General features: G+C 38.4%; 1 long non-coding RNA gene across 1 annotated transcript; it reads left to right on the top strand.

Moving 5' to 3' along the window:
* Positions 1-1118: 1118 nt before the first annotated feature.
* On the top strand, positions 1119-13647 carry LOC126609776 (uncharacterized). The gene is made up of 2 exons (XR_007618273.1): positions 1119-1748; positions 13419-13647. It is a non-coding gene; the product is annotated as an uncharacterized LOC126609776 (long non-coding RNA).
* Positions 13648-14653: the final 1006 nt, after the last annotated feature.

Raw genomic sequence — 14653 nt, 5'->3', positions numbered from 1 at the left:
TATAAGTTTAAAAAATTGAAGTTTTATTTATTTATTTATTTTAATTGTGAGATTTTCTTATTATCGTTAATGTTATAAATTTTACTTGATCTATTACCAAATAATTTTTTTTTGAGAGAAAGACGATATTAGATATTCATTGCAAATAACGCAACACGAGTACAAATTGAGGATAGCGTGTATATTGGGTAAAGTGGTAGGGGTGAGGCCCACTGTTCTTTAAGGACAAAATATATCTTCTTTTTTTTTTTACCCCCTCAAGTTTTTTTTTTATTATTTTTTTTTATTTTAATAAATAGGGTAAATTATTATAATATTTTAAATGAATAAAAAAAAATTGCCACGTGACACAAATTTGGCAATTATGTCAGCACAAATATGACAGTCACGTCAGCTCTTAACGGATCAATTAATGAAAAATGTAACGGATGTACTATATTGAAATAAAATAGTAGGTAAGGTATGAAAGTGAAATGTTTTAAAGATGTTGTAAAGAATTGAAATCGACCCCAAACATGAGGGGGTAAAATGTAATTTACCCAATTATTAACCTTACATGCAATTTACTTTCTTGTTAATTAACATTTGATGAACATCTAATCATCCTTTACTTCCCTGTCTTTCCTTTGTATCATTACTTGAATTACTTTTTGTCTTTCAATAGATCCGATTAGTTTAGGATTGTCTCTTGGCATAAACACAAAGAAAATACAAAGTACTTGGTGATAAGTGATAAGCTCATATTTATATATATTTTACATAAAATTCACTTGTCTTTTCTTAGTTAGTTCCTTATATTTTTGAGCTATTTACTATGTTTTTGTGTTTTGTGTGATTTATCAAGCAAAGAAAAGAAAAGTAGCACAAGTGAGTTATTAAGTAACAAATTCGTCAAAATTGCCTGTGCAGATTAGCTGACTTTGGAAGCATATTACGAATAGCTCAGAATGAATGAGAGAATGAGCCTTATATGCTTGGAAAGCTACAGATGTCTATTTTCTGGAGCAATTTATGGATTGTTAATATCATGTTTATAGAAGAAGTTATGGGCATTGTAACACTGAAAGGTTCAGAAAAGGGCTAAGCAGATTTGGCTAATAAAGTGAGAACGTAAAGGCACTTGTTTTGTGTTTTGCTTTGTCATCAACACTCAGCAGCAAATGGGGTTATGATTGCACTCATTTGGCTTTGGAGCAAGTGGAAATGCACAGCTAGAAGATGAACAAGGCACATGGAAGAAACATGGACAGCACACACACAAAGAGAAAGGCATGGCATGGACAGTTTGACATGGGCAGAAAATGGGTGGATTGTTGGCTGAAATAATGAAGAATATATGTGTGCAAATGCAAAGGAAAAACACACACACATGGGCAAAGGAAACACACACACATGGACAGAAAATGGGTTGCTTTGTGGCTGAAATGATGGAGGTCATGTGTGTACAAATGTAAAGGGAAACATGGACATCACACACCCATACAAACTGCACATGCAAGGAATTGAAGTGGTCCTCTCCTTAGCCTATAAATACATCCACCATTCCCCTTCCTAAGGACAATCTTGATCCATCAAAAGAGCTTCATTCACAAACACAATTTCCTTGTAGTGACCTCCATCCATTCATCTAGCCATACTACATCTCACCAATCCATACACTTTCATCTCTTAGCCGTGCAAATCCATTCCATCCATATATCCATACACATCCTAGACACTTGTGCTACAACAAGGTGGTGAAAACAAAGGTCCTTGGTGTTTCAAGCTTGGAACTTTGGAGCGTTTTAGGTGTACTTCGTTCTTGCTTTCAATGTCTACTTTGTTATTTTCTAATTTTGTTGCAATTATGAGTGGCTAAACCCCTATTTAGTTAGGGGGAAGTTTGAAGCCATGAACATGCTTGAGATTTGAATTGATTTCTTCCAATTGTGATTTGATAAGTTGTGATTGCAATTCAATTATCTATTTTATTCATAACTGATTCTTGTATGTTTATTAAGGATGCATACTTAGTTTTCATGCATGAATTAGATGCTAGAATATAAATGAGTTTCACCTAATCGTTACAAGTTTATATTCATGAGTAGTGAAGGTTATTTATCACAATCGCGTTAATTTAATTCTTGGCAATTGTATCATGCATTCATAGTTATAATTGCCCCGTCAACACTTATGATTTTCATTGAACGTAATGATCTCTGATTGTATCTCTATTATGCATTCATATAGGGGACTTTTAGAGAATGATTTGGGTTGTCGCATGCATTCATCCGATTCAATGAGTAAAGGACAATCTGAGGGTTAATTTGTGCTTCACGGTTAATCTGGGGTGTTGAGCATAATAGTTTATTGAAAAGCAATTGGAAATCAATTCATACACAAGTGTGTCATGTGTGAAGAACGGACCTCTAACTAATCCATCCATCATCTTATTTCTTAAATTCGTTTTACAATCTGCCTAGTTTTATAACTTGTTTGTTTGTTTCAAATTCATCAAAACTAAAATCCCCCTTTTACTTTCTTGTTTCAAAGTGTTTAAAATCTGTTTTGTTTGTGTTGTAGAGTGTTTTGAGTCAAGTCAAAACCCAAATTTCGTCCAAAGTTGTGTTAGAGTCAGAAACTGCCTAGTTTGTGTTTTTAGGCAGTTTTGAGTGTCTTTAAGTTATTTTGAGTCTTGTGAACCTGTTTTGAGTTTTTTAAGTCTATTCAAACGTCTTTAACTTTGTTTTTATGTTTTTGAGTTAGTTTTGAGGTTTTAGCAAGCCCTCCTAATCCCCGGTTTAGAACGATCCCTACTTGCATTATTACTACAATTTGACAACAAGAGGGTTTAATTTGAGTGCTTAACTTTCATCGCATCAAATTTTGGCGCCGTTGCCGGGGATTAGCAATTTTGCTAATCCCTTGTTATTTATTTTTGTTTATTTTCATGTGTTTGTGTTCCTAGTTGATGACTTTACTTGTTTTCTTGTTTTAGGTGGTTTATGACTCGAAGTTCTCAACCTATTCATAAGCACATCCGTGACTTTGACGACAATTTTGAACGAACTTTGAGACGAGCAAGGACTCAACAAGAACCCCAACCATCTCAACCTGCACCAGATCTTGGAGAAGACAAAGTAGAAGTGCAAAAGGAGCCCACGACACACGTTGTAAAGGAAGATTCCAACATGGCAGTGGACAATCGAACAATCAAGGAGCTTTCCGCTTCAGGATTGGACAATGCTGCTCCCCTATGCATCCAATACCCCATGACTACCTTAGGGAAGACGGATGAGTTCGAATTGACATCAAGTTTGTTGCATCACATTCCTAAGTTCCACGGGATGTCCATGGAAGATCCTAATAAACACTTGAAAGAGTTTGAGGTTGTTTGCTCGAGCATGACCCCTGTAAACGTTGATGGGAGCATTCTGAAAATGAAGGATTTTCCCTTTTCTCTCTTAGAAAAGGCTAAAGATTGGTTGTATGAGCTAGCCCCCGGAACTGTCACATCATGGGAGAGTATGAAACGGGCATTTTTGGAGAAATTTTTTCCAACTTCTCGAGTCATTCTACTACGCAAAAGGATTAGTGGCATTCAACAAAACCAAGGTGAATCCTTTCCACTTACTATGAGCGTTTTAAAACCCTTGTTGCTTTATGTCCACAGCATCAGATGAAGGAGGAGCTTCTTCTTCAATATTTCTATGAAGGGCTTCTACCAATTGAACGCCAAATGCTAGACGCCTCAGCTGGAGGAGCTTTGGTGGACAAAACGCCCATGGCTGCCAAGACCTTAATTGCTAACCGAGCATTGAATGCTCAACAATATAAAGGCGTTGGTCAAAGGGACACCCCACGGCATCAAGTGAATGAGGTAAGTTCCACATTCGACATCTAATCGCAATTAGCTAATCTTACTTCCATTGTGTCTCAGATGGCCGAAGGAATGAGGATTAAAGAACCAAGTGTATGTGGTGTGTGTTCTATCCAAGAACATGCCTCTGAAAAGTTCCCTCAATTGATTGAAAATGGTGGATGGGAAAGCGCCAATGCAATTGGATTTCAAGGCCAAAACTAGCCAAGGAACGATCCATATTCTAATACATACAATCCAGGTTGGAGAGACCATCCAAATTTCAAGTGGAAGGAGCCCCAACAACCCCAACAACAAGGAGGCTTTAGGCAGCAACCTCCAGGCTTCTATACCAAGCAATACGCACCAACACAAGCCCCACAACAACCTGCCCAAAATACCTCAGGTACATCTTTAGATAATGAGATACTTCTTAAGTTACTTACCAATTTGTCTTAGGGGCAAGAAAATCAAGCCAAAGCAATGCAAAACCAAGACAAAAGGGTGGACCAAATGGAGAAGCAAATTGGGTAGATTGCGGAGTTTGTGGGACAATTTAGGGAGCAAGGTAAGTTGCCTAGTTCAACCGTTGTCAACCCGAAGGGAGGATTCGAATCTGCCAAAGTCATGAGTTTGCGAAGTGGAAAACCAGTTGGATATGATCCCCAAACTTCCTAATCACGTTCCAATGAGGTTGAAGAGTTGATAATTGAAGAGAAGGAGCAAAGCACCCCTACGGAAAGGGTGGAAACACCTTTGCCGCAGGCCCCAAATGCTCCTAAACCATCCAATTCAGCCAACAAAGGTAAGAAAGTTCCAATTTTGATTAATTCTAACGTTGTTCCTCCAAATGTACCCTTTCTTCATAGGTTTATGCAATCAAAGAAGGAGGAGGCTGAAAAGGATATTTTGGAAACATTTAGAAAAGTTCAAGTCAATATACCACTTTTGGATGCAATTAAGCAAGTCCCGAAATATGCCAAATTTCTCAAAGAGTTGTGCACAACCAAGAGAAGAATGTCGAACAAAGAGGTAGTTAAGGTAAGTGAAAATGTTTTAGCCGTATTGCAACGTAAACTGCCCACTAAATGCAAAGACCCAGGAAGTTTTACGATTCCCTGTGTGATTGGCAATACTCGATTTGAAAATGCAATGCTAGATTTAGGTGCATCTATAAATGTCATGCCTTACTCTATTTATGCATCTATGAACTTGGGTGAATTGAAAAAGGATGGTGTGATTAAACAATTGGCTGATCGTTCTAACGCATACCCAAAAGGTGTTTTGGAGGATGTTTTAGTGCAGGTGAACCATTTGATCTTTTCGGCTGATTTTTACATTTTAGACATGGAAGATTCAGTCCATTCCACCTCGTTGCCGATTCTCCTTGGTAGGCCATTCATGAAGACAGCCTGTACAAAGATTGATGTATTCAAGGGAATTTTGACGATGGAATTCGATGGGGAAGTTATCGATTTTAATATTTCTGAAACTATGAGATATCCCGTTGATGATCACTCTTACTTTTCTATTGATGTTATTGATTCTTTGGCGCAGGAGTATCTGGAGGAATTGAACGAGGATGCCCTTGAAATAGCCATTACGAAGGGCATATAATTCAAAAACCGCGAACTTGGGGCAATGCAAACCCACGGCCAGATTTGGGCTGTCCTTGAGTCACTTCCTCAACAATATGGTAAGGTTCCGCTCTTAATTTCAAGTTTAGTTTCTACTAAGATGTTACCTTCTATTGTTCAGGCACCTACTCTTGAACTTAAGCCATTGCCGGACCATTTGAAGCATGTGTTTTTGGGAGATGACGAGACATTGCCCGTCATTGTTTCTTCAAGCCTCACGGCACATGAGGAAGAAAAGCTTGTGAGGGTGCTACGAGAGCACAAAACAACCATAGGGTGGACCTTAGCCGACATTAGGGGAATTAGCCCTACCACTTGCATGCAGCGCATACTTCTTGAAGAGGGGACTAAACCATCCCGAGAGGCTCAACGCCATCTCAACTCTCCTATGATGAAAGTTGTGAAGAAGGAAATAATCAAGCTCTTAGATTGTGGCATGATCTATCCTATCTCCGATAGCCATTGGGTTTCACCAGTTCAAGTCGTTCCCTAGAAATCTGGAGTTACCGTTGTCAAGAATGATTAGAACGAGTGGGTACCTACACGAATTCAAACCGGATGGCGTGTTTGTATTGACTATAGGAAGCTAAACGCTACAACAAGGAAATATCACTTTCCTTTGCCATTCATCGACCAAATGCTTGAAAGGTTAGCCAGTCGTGCGTTTTATTGTTTTCTTGATGGATATTCTGGATATAACCAAATTGTGATAGCACCGGATGACCAAGAGAAGACCACATTCACATGTCCCTTTGGAACTTTTGCCTATTGTCGCATGCCATTCGGCTTATGCAACGCACCTGCCACTTTCCAAAGGTGTATGGTAAGTATATTCTCCGATTATGTTGAGAAGATAATTGAGGTATTTATGGATGATTTCAGTGTATTTGGAGAATCTTTTGATAATTGTTTGGATAATCTGACCTTGATCTTGAAACGATGTGTTAAAACTAACCTTGTGTTGAATTGGGAAAAATGCCACTTTATGGTTAAACAAGGTATAGTTTTAGGCCATATTGTTTCAGAAAAAGGAATTGAAGTTGATAAATAAAAAATAGACCTTGTACGTCACTTACCCTCTCCTACTTTGGTTAGAGAGGTTCGTTCATTTCTTGGCCATGCAGGGTTCTATAGGCGTTTCATCAAGGATTTTTCCAAGATGTCAAACCCCCTTTACCGATTGCTTCAAAAAGATGTGCCCTTCCAGTTTGATGAGGAGTGTGAATCAGCATTCAAGCAGCTCAAGGAGAAGCTCACTTCGGCCCCTATCATTGTTCCTCCCGATTGGAGCCTTCCTTTCGAGCTTATGTGCGATGCATCCGACTATGCATTAGGCACTGTTTTGGGGCAAAGAAAAGACAAGCAACCGCATGTTATATACTATGCCTCTCAGACTCTCAATGATGACCAATTGAACTACTTAACAAAGGAAAAAGAACTTCTAGATGTTGTCTTTGCTTTAGATAAATTTCGATCTTACTTAATTGGAACTAAAGTGATTGTTTATACTGATCATGTAGCTTTAAAGTACTTACTAACAAATAAGGAAGCAAAACCGAGGCTTATTCGTTGGATGCTTATTCTTCAAGAGTTTGACATCGAAATCTGAGACAAGAAAGGAAGCGAGAATGTGGTGGTTGACCACTTAAGCCGAATGGTCCATGAGGAGCATGAGCATGACGTGCCTATCCCTGAAACTTTCCCCGATGAGCAGCTACTGTCCATTGAGGTGAGTGAACCATGGTATGTCGATCTAGTGAATTACTTAGTGTCTAAACAAGTTCCTAGCACTCTCACCAAGCACCAATGTGATAAACTTCGAAAAGATGCACGTTTCTATGTTTGGGATGATCCCTATTTGTGGAAGTATTGCTCTGATCAGATTTTACGTAGATGTGTGCATGATTGTGAATTTCTTTCGATCCTAAGATTTTGTCACACTTATGCTTGTGGTGGACATTTTGGAACTCAAAGAACGGCATTAAAGGTTCTTGAATGTGGATTTTATTGGCCCACGTTGTTTAAAGATGCTAGAACTTATTGTCTAACATGTGATCGGTGCCAAAGAATGGGAAACATAGGTACCAAGGATCAAATGCCGCAGCAACCCCTATCTTTTGTTGAAATTTTTGACGTTTGGGGTATTGATTTCATGGGTCATTTCCCTCCATCTTATGGTTTCACTTATATCTTGCTAGCTGTTGAAAAAGCCACTCGTACTAACGATTCTAAGGTTGTTACAGATTTTGTGAAAACTATCATTTTTGCTAGGTTTGGAATGCCTAGAGTTCTCATTAGTGATAGAGGCTCCCACTTTTGTAATCGAACCATTGAGGCTTTGCTCAAAAAGTACAACGTTACACATAAGGTTTCAACACCTTATCATCTTCAGACCAATAGGCAAGCCGAGGTTTCAAACAGAGAGATCAAGCAAATCCTTGAGAAAACTGTGAGGCCAACAAGGAAGGATTGGAGCTTGCGCTTAGACGATGCATTGTGGGCTTATCGTACGACTTACAAAACTCCCCTTGGCATGTCCCCTTTTCGGCTCATCTATGGTAAGCCATGTCATTTTCCCGTCGAGTTAGAGCACAAGGCACATTGGGCTGTAAAGACCTTCAACATGGATATAGATACCGCCGGGGTGCATAGAAAGCTCCAATTAAATGAACTTGAGGAGATTAGGCACGAGGCATACGAGAATGCTCGGATTTACAAGGATAAGACCAAGGCGTATCACGACAAGATGCTTCGTACAAAGACATTTTCCAAGGGGCAGAAAGTGCTACTATTTGATTCTCGCCTTCGGTTATTCCCCGGTAAGTTACGCTCTAAGTGGATTGGACCATTTGTTATTACTAATGTTTTTACCCATGGTGCAGTCCAAGTCCAAAGCATGAAAACCGGTCATGAATTTAAGGTGAATGGGCATCGTTTAAAGCCCTATTACGACCTGTTTGAGGAGCATATGGTGGAGGAAATACCCCTCCATGCCGTGAGCCCTAATGGAGTTTAAAATGAGGTATTGTCCGGCTGCAAGACGTTAAAGAAAGTGCTTCTTGGGAGGCAACCCATGTGTTCAAATAAGGAAGATCTATGAATCGCTTCACAATCAGTTTTGCGTTTCTAAAAACCTTCCATTTTCTGCATTTTTATTTTGCCATGATTGTCATTTTTATTTGTTGCTTATTTAATTATTTTTGGGTGTGGGTTTATTTTTGAAACATTGACAGATATGTAAGGTATTTTTACATTAAAATTCATTGAAAATGAACAGGAGGTAGAAAAATATAAGAGAGAGAGCCTTCACAAAGGTTTCTTAGAAGAAGTCTCAGTAGTCGGTAGAGCCTCAGAAGTCGGCAGAGCCCCAGAAGGAGGAAGTATCGGAGGCTGATCATTTGGAGCTTCAGTACACGGTACAGCCCCAGAAGACGAAGGGAAATGCTGTTGGAACATACCTACAAATCTCTGATGATCCAGTAAAATCTGACCATCAGATTCCTGCATCTGGTCAATCTTCCTCTTCATGTTTGTAGCATAGTTATGTGCGAGCCTGTGCAACTGTTTATTCTCATGCTTGAGCCCTCTAATCTCCTGCTTGAGACCCATCACTTCAGCTGCCAATGATTCAACTTGACAGGTTCGAGCAAATAGGCGTTAGGCCATATTAGACACAGAACCTGCACACTGCACATTGAGAGCCAGAGAATCCTTAACAGCCAACTTATCAGAACGTTTGGAAAGTAGTCTGTTATCTTTGGGAGTGACAAGGTTCCGGGCCACCACCGCAGCGGTCATGTCATTCTTCATCACAGAATCCCCAACGGTAAGAGGACCAGTAGGGGAAATGAAGGATGAGCGCCATATGTTGTCTGGAGAAGGCATGGCAGCCTCCTCACCAAGGTTCAAGTCAAAACGACTGTCGGAGGGGCCAGACATTTTCAAAGGTGTTGAAGAAAGAAGAGGTCCGACAAGTCAAGATCTTAGAAGTGCAAGAAGAAAGTTTTTAACAGGCAGAAATTTAAGTATGCTTTAAAACGAACTGTGTGCCTCTATTTAAATCAGCATTTGACGGGATTTCAGAGATCGAAGAGGCGAGCTCAGAATTCAAAGAGGCCAATTCAAAAATCGAAGAGGCGCTAGCTTTCTCAAAAGCTGGGCTTGCTCAGAAACCACGGGCAATTTGTCGAAGCGTCGATTCCAACCATTTACTTTTCTAGACGTGTCAACATCTGTCACATGCAGAGTCAACTTTGCGGAAATCACAGGCAGTTTGTCGAAGCACTGATTCCAGATATCAAAGAGGCACTTGCTTTTCCAGATGTGTCAGCGCCTGTCACACGCACAATCAGCTTTGCAAAAATTACGGGCAATCTGTCAAAGATCTCTTGTGAAGTAGAAAGCACGTGAAGTTTACTATTAAATCATCCAACGGTTGCTGACAAGAGTGAAAGAATAGTATCGGTTATTAATTCCTATAAATGTCACCATTCACCCTCCATTGCAAGGCAAACATACATAACCTTTCTTCTTCCCTGAGAATGCCTTTCCAACAAACCCTCTCGAGTTACTCAGTGTTTCTTATTCCTTGGGGTACCTCTGCAAACAACTCATCCAAAGCAAAAGTATTTCGTATCATGAAGGTTGAAAGCAAGAGTATCTTATATCATGCTTTCTCCCTGTCCTTCTCCTTGTCGTTGTTTTGGGACAAGGAGAAAAAGAGCAATCAGCCAGCACTTGGTATTAATCTTCCGATATGGAACCGACTGCCTGGAACCCCTTCCTGATTGCTTACCTAGCCTTGCTCTCGAGTACTCATCTTCATCATTTTATGCTTCCTCTTCGTCTACCACATCTGCCTGGGGAACAGATAAGGGAAGTAAAAATGATACCTCGAAGCATGTGGAGACAATTTACCAATTCATCCTCAGCTAGGGACAATGAGAAAGAAAGCAAGAGGTGGGCACTTGGAAAGATTGAAGAAAGAAATAGACTAACACCTCTACCTCGTACCTGCCCGCCGTGCAAAAGAAACAAGCAGAGAAGAATGCAGACTGCACAATCAAATCAACCCAGCAGAAGGAGTCTGATTTGAAACCAAGGAACTCTCATATTCCTCGCTCAAAATTCCAAACCAGTTTGAGATCAAAGCTGTGGAAAGATAACAAGATCATCTATCTCCAAAACCAGATTTGCGTTCTTAAACTCTACTCTGTCTAATTTTTACTTTGCCATACTTGTCATGTTTATTCGTTATTTGTTTATGTGAGTTTATGCTTGAAACATTGAGGACAATGTTTGATTTAAGTGTTGGGGGGGGGTAACCATTTTGCATGAAATTCGTAGGAGTTTATCACCCATTACTTCTAGTGTTGTACCTTGCTGTTTTAAGTGTTTTAAAGCTGTTTTGGAGTGTTTCAGTGTGTTTTGACATAAAAATTTGAAAAATTGTTTTGAAAAACCCAAAAAGAGTTGTTTTTGTATGTTAATTTGTGTCTTAGGGTACCTTCCAACACAATGATGAGGATTTGGTTTTTAATTGCATGATTGTTAAAGAAAGTTATAAACATGGATGAAATTTTGATTTACTCTTTGGTGTATGCTTGGTTGTGGTTATAATTTATGAATTCACATGCAATCATAAAGGAAAAAAATCAGTTTTGTAACATGCTTGAAAGAAGGAACTCAAATGTACGCTACAACCTTGTGAGACTTGAGCCTAAACGTTTATTTGGAGAGTTAATAATCTGTGCATCATTGTTTTCTAAAGTCGTTGCATGATCTCATTATTCTTTGCTTGGTTGCTACTTAGAAGGCGTTTCATCAATTAGTTCCAAATGCTAGAACTCATGCCTATTTCATTCAAAGCATGTTATTGATTTGCATAATACATATTCAAGATGAAGTTGTGTAGTGACCACCACAGCCAAATTGCCGTGCCCTATTTCGTTATGTGTTTAAGTTTAACCCCATTGAGCCTTGTGTAGCCTATGTTCTTTGTTAACCCACACTATCCTCACCTAGCCTAGATTAGGACCATCCATACCCTTGTTCTTGAAGCATAGTAAAACATAATTTAGAAGGAATTCCTTTTGTTGAACTTTTGCAGAAAAACAAGTGTGGGGGAAGTGATTCTTGTGTGTGTGTGTGTGCCAAAGTCCTTAATAAGGCACGGGTAGAAAAGAAAAAGAAAAAAAAATTCGTGGAAAATAGAATGAAAAGAAGAAAAGTTGTGAAAAAGAGCCCTAAGTGTTGCATGAATCTTCCCTTTGTATTTAAAAGTTGATTTTGCATTCTAAAGTGAATTCCAAAGTGTCTATTTCATTGCTTTGCTTGCTATCGCTTTAAGAACAATTGTTATTCCTATCCTTTCTTTATTAGCCAATACCCCAAACCCCGTTACAACCCTTGACTTCTATCTTGAGTGTTATGTGTTTCAATTTGTGGAGTTCGAATTTGGTATGAGCATATGGTGTCACTGGTTCGCATCTACGTAGTAGCATTCCATTCATGAGATCATATCTAAACATGCTTATTAATACCAGAAAATGCTTTCTTGTTATACATATATGTGAGTACTAGTTTTCATGTTTACATCAATCTTCTCACATGTACCTAGTGTAGGGTGTGTAGTCAGAAAATCTAAGTGAAAATTGAGTGCATATCTTGTAAGGAATTGGGCAAATTCTCTAAGGCATGTTACTACATTCAAAACATCGTTTTAATTGGTTAAATGTGAACTAGTAAGTGGTGATTGTGATTAAGTATGTGCTCAAGTTTTAAGTTGACTAAAATCTGTGGGAATGATGATTTTTAACTTGTCATGTGCGTTGGAAATCCCTGAGGCAAACGTTGGAAGGTTTAGTTTGTGTTTTGTTTTCTTTATTTTGCTCGAGGACTAGCAAAAGCTAAGTGTGGGGGTATTTGATAAGCTCATATTTATATATATTTTACATAAAATTCACTTGTCTTTTCTTAGTTAGTTCCTTATATTTTTGAGCTATTTACTATGTTTTTGTGTTTTGTGTGATTTATCAAGCAAAGAAAAGAAAAGTAGCACAAGTGAGTTATTAAGTAATAAATTCGTCAAAACTGCCTGTGCAGATTAGCTGACTTTGGAAGCATGTTACAAACAGCTCAGAATGAATGAGAGAATGAGCCTTATATGCTTGGAAAGCTACAGATGTCTATTTTCTGGAGCAATTTACGGATTGTTAATATCATTTTTCTACAAGAAGTTATGGGCATTGTAACACTGAAAGGTTCAGAAAAGGGCTAAGCAGATTTGGCTAATAAAGTGAGAAAGTAAAGGCACTTGTTTTGTGTTTTGCTTTGTCATCAACACTCAGCAGCAAATGGGGTTATGATTGCACTTATTTGGCTTTGGAGCAAGTGGAAATGCACAGCCAGAAGATGAACAAGGCACATGGAAGAAACATGGACAACACACACACAAAGAGAAAGGCATGGCATGGACAGTTTGACATGGGCAGAAAATGGGTGGATTGTTGGCTGAAATAATGAAGAATATGTGTGTGCAAATGCAAAGGAAAAACACACACACATGGGCAAAGGAAACACACACACATGGGCATAAAATGGGTTGATTTGTGGCTGAGATGATGGAGGTCATGTGTGTGCAAATGTAAAGGGAAACATGGACATCACACACCCATACAAACTGCACATGCAAGGAATTGAAGTGGTCCTCTCCTTAGCCTATAAATACATCCACCATTCCCCTTCCTAAGGACAATCTTGATCCATCAAAAGAGCTTCATTCACAAACACAATTTCCTTGTAGTGACCTCCATCCATTCATCTAGCCATACTACATCTCACCAATCCATACACTTTCATCTCTTAGCCGTGCAAATCCATTCCATCCATATATCCATACATATCCTAGACACTTGTGCTACAACAAGGTGGTGAAAACAAAGGTCCTTGGCGTTTCAAGCTTGGAACTTTGGAGCGTTTTAGGTGTACTTCGTTCTTGCTTTCAATGTCTACATTGTTATTGTCTAATTTTGTTGCAATTATGAGTGGCTAAACCCCTATTTAGTTAGGGGGAAGTTTGAAGCCATGAACATGCTTGAGATTTGAATTGATTTCTTCCAATTGTGATTTGATAAGTTGTGATTGCAATTCAATTATCTATTTTATTCATAACTGATTCTTGTATGTTTATTAAGGATGCATACTTAGTTTTCATGCATGAATTAGATGCTAGAATATAAATGAGTTTTACCTAATCGTTACAAGTTTATAGTCATGAGTAGCGAAGGTATTTTATCACAATCGCGTTAATTGAATTCTTGGCAATTGTATCATGCATTCATAGTTATAATTGCCTCGTCAACACTTATGATTTTCATTGAACGTAATGATCTCTGATTGTATCTCTATTATGCATTCATATAGGGGACTTTTAGAGAATGATTTGGGTTGTCGCATGCATTCATCCAATTCAATGAGTAAAGGAAAATCTGAGGGTTAATTTGTGCATCACGGTTAATCTGGGGTGTTGAGCATCATAGTTTATTGAAAAGCAATTGGAAATCAATTCATATACAAGTGTGTCATGTGTGAAGAGCGGACCTCTAACTAATCCATCCATCATCTTATTTCTTAAATTCGTTTTACAATCTGCCTAGTTTTATAACTTGTTTGTTTGTTTCAAATTCATCAAAACTAAAATCCCCCTTTTACTTTCTTGTTTCAAAGTGTTTAAAATTTGTTTTGTTTGTGTTTTAGAGTGTTTTGAGTCAAGTCAAAACCCAAATTTCGTCCAAAGTTGTGTTAGAGTCAGAAACTGCCTAGTTTGTGTTTTTAGGCAGTTTTGAGTGTCTTTAAGTTATTTTGAGTCTTGTGAACCTGTTTTGAGTTCTTTAAGTCTATTCAATCGTCTTTAACTTTGTTTTTATGTTTTTGAGTTAGTTTAGAAGTTTTAGCAAGCCCTCCTAATCCCCGGTTTAGAACGATCCCTACTTGCATTATTACTACAATTTGACAACAAGAGGGTTTAATTTGAGTGCTTAACTTTCATCGCATCAATAAGGAATAGGAAAAAGCTTAACTATAGATTAAACCCCTCTGTGGCACAATCGTATGATAAAGAAGTTCGATTTATTTGTGGCGTAAACAAACGATCTATTACTTATTTTTTCAATATTGA

Source organism: Malus sylvestris, chromosome 17, assembly GCF_916048215.2.
Source record: "Malus sylvestris chromosome 17, drMalSylv7.2, whole genome shotgun sequence".
NCBI lineage: Eukaryota > Viridiplantae > Streptophyta > Magnoliopsida > Rosales > Rosaceae > Malus > Malus sylvestris.
Note: the sequence above shows the minus strand (reverse complement) of the source record. Positions and strands in the feature narration are given on the sequence as shown.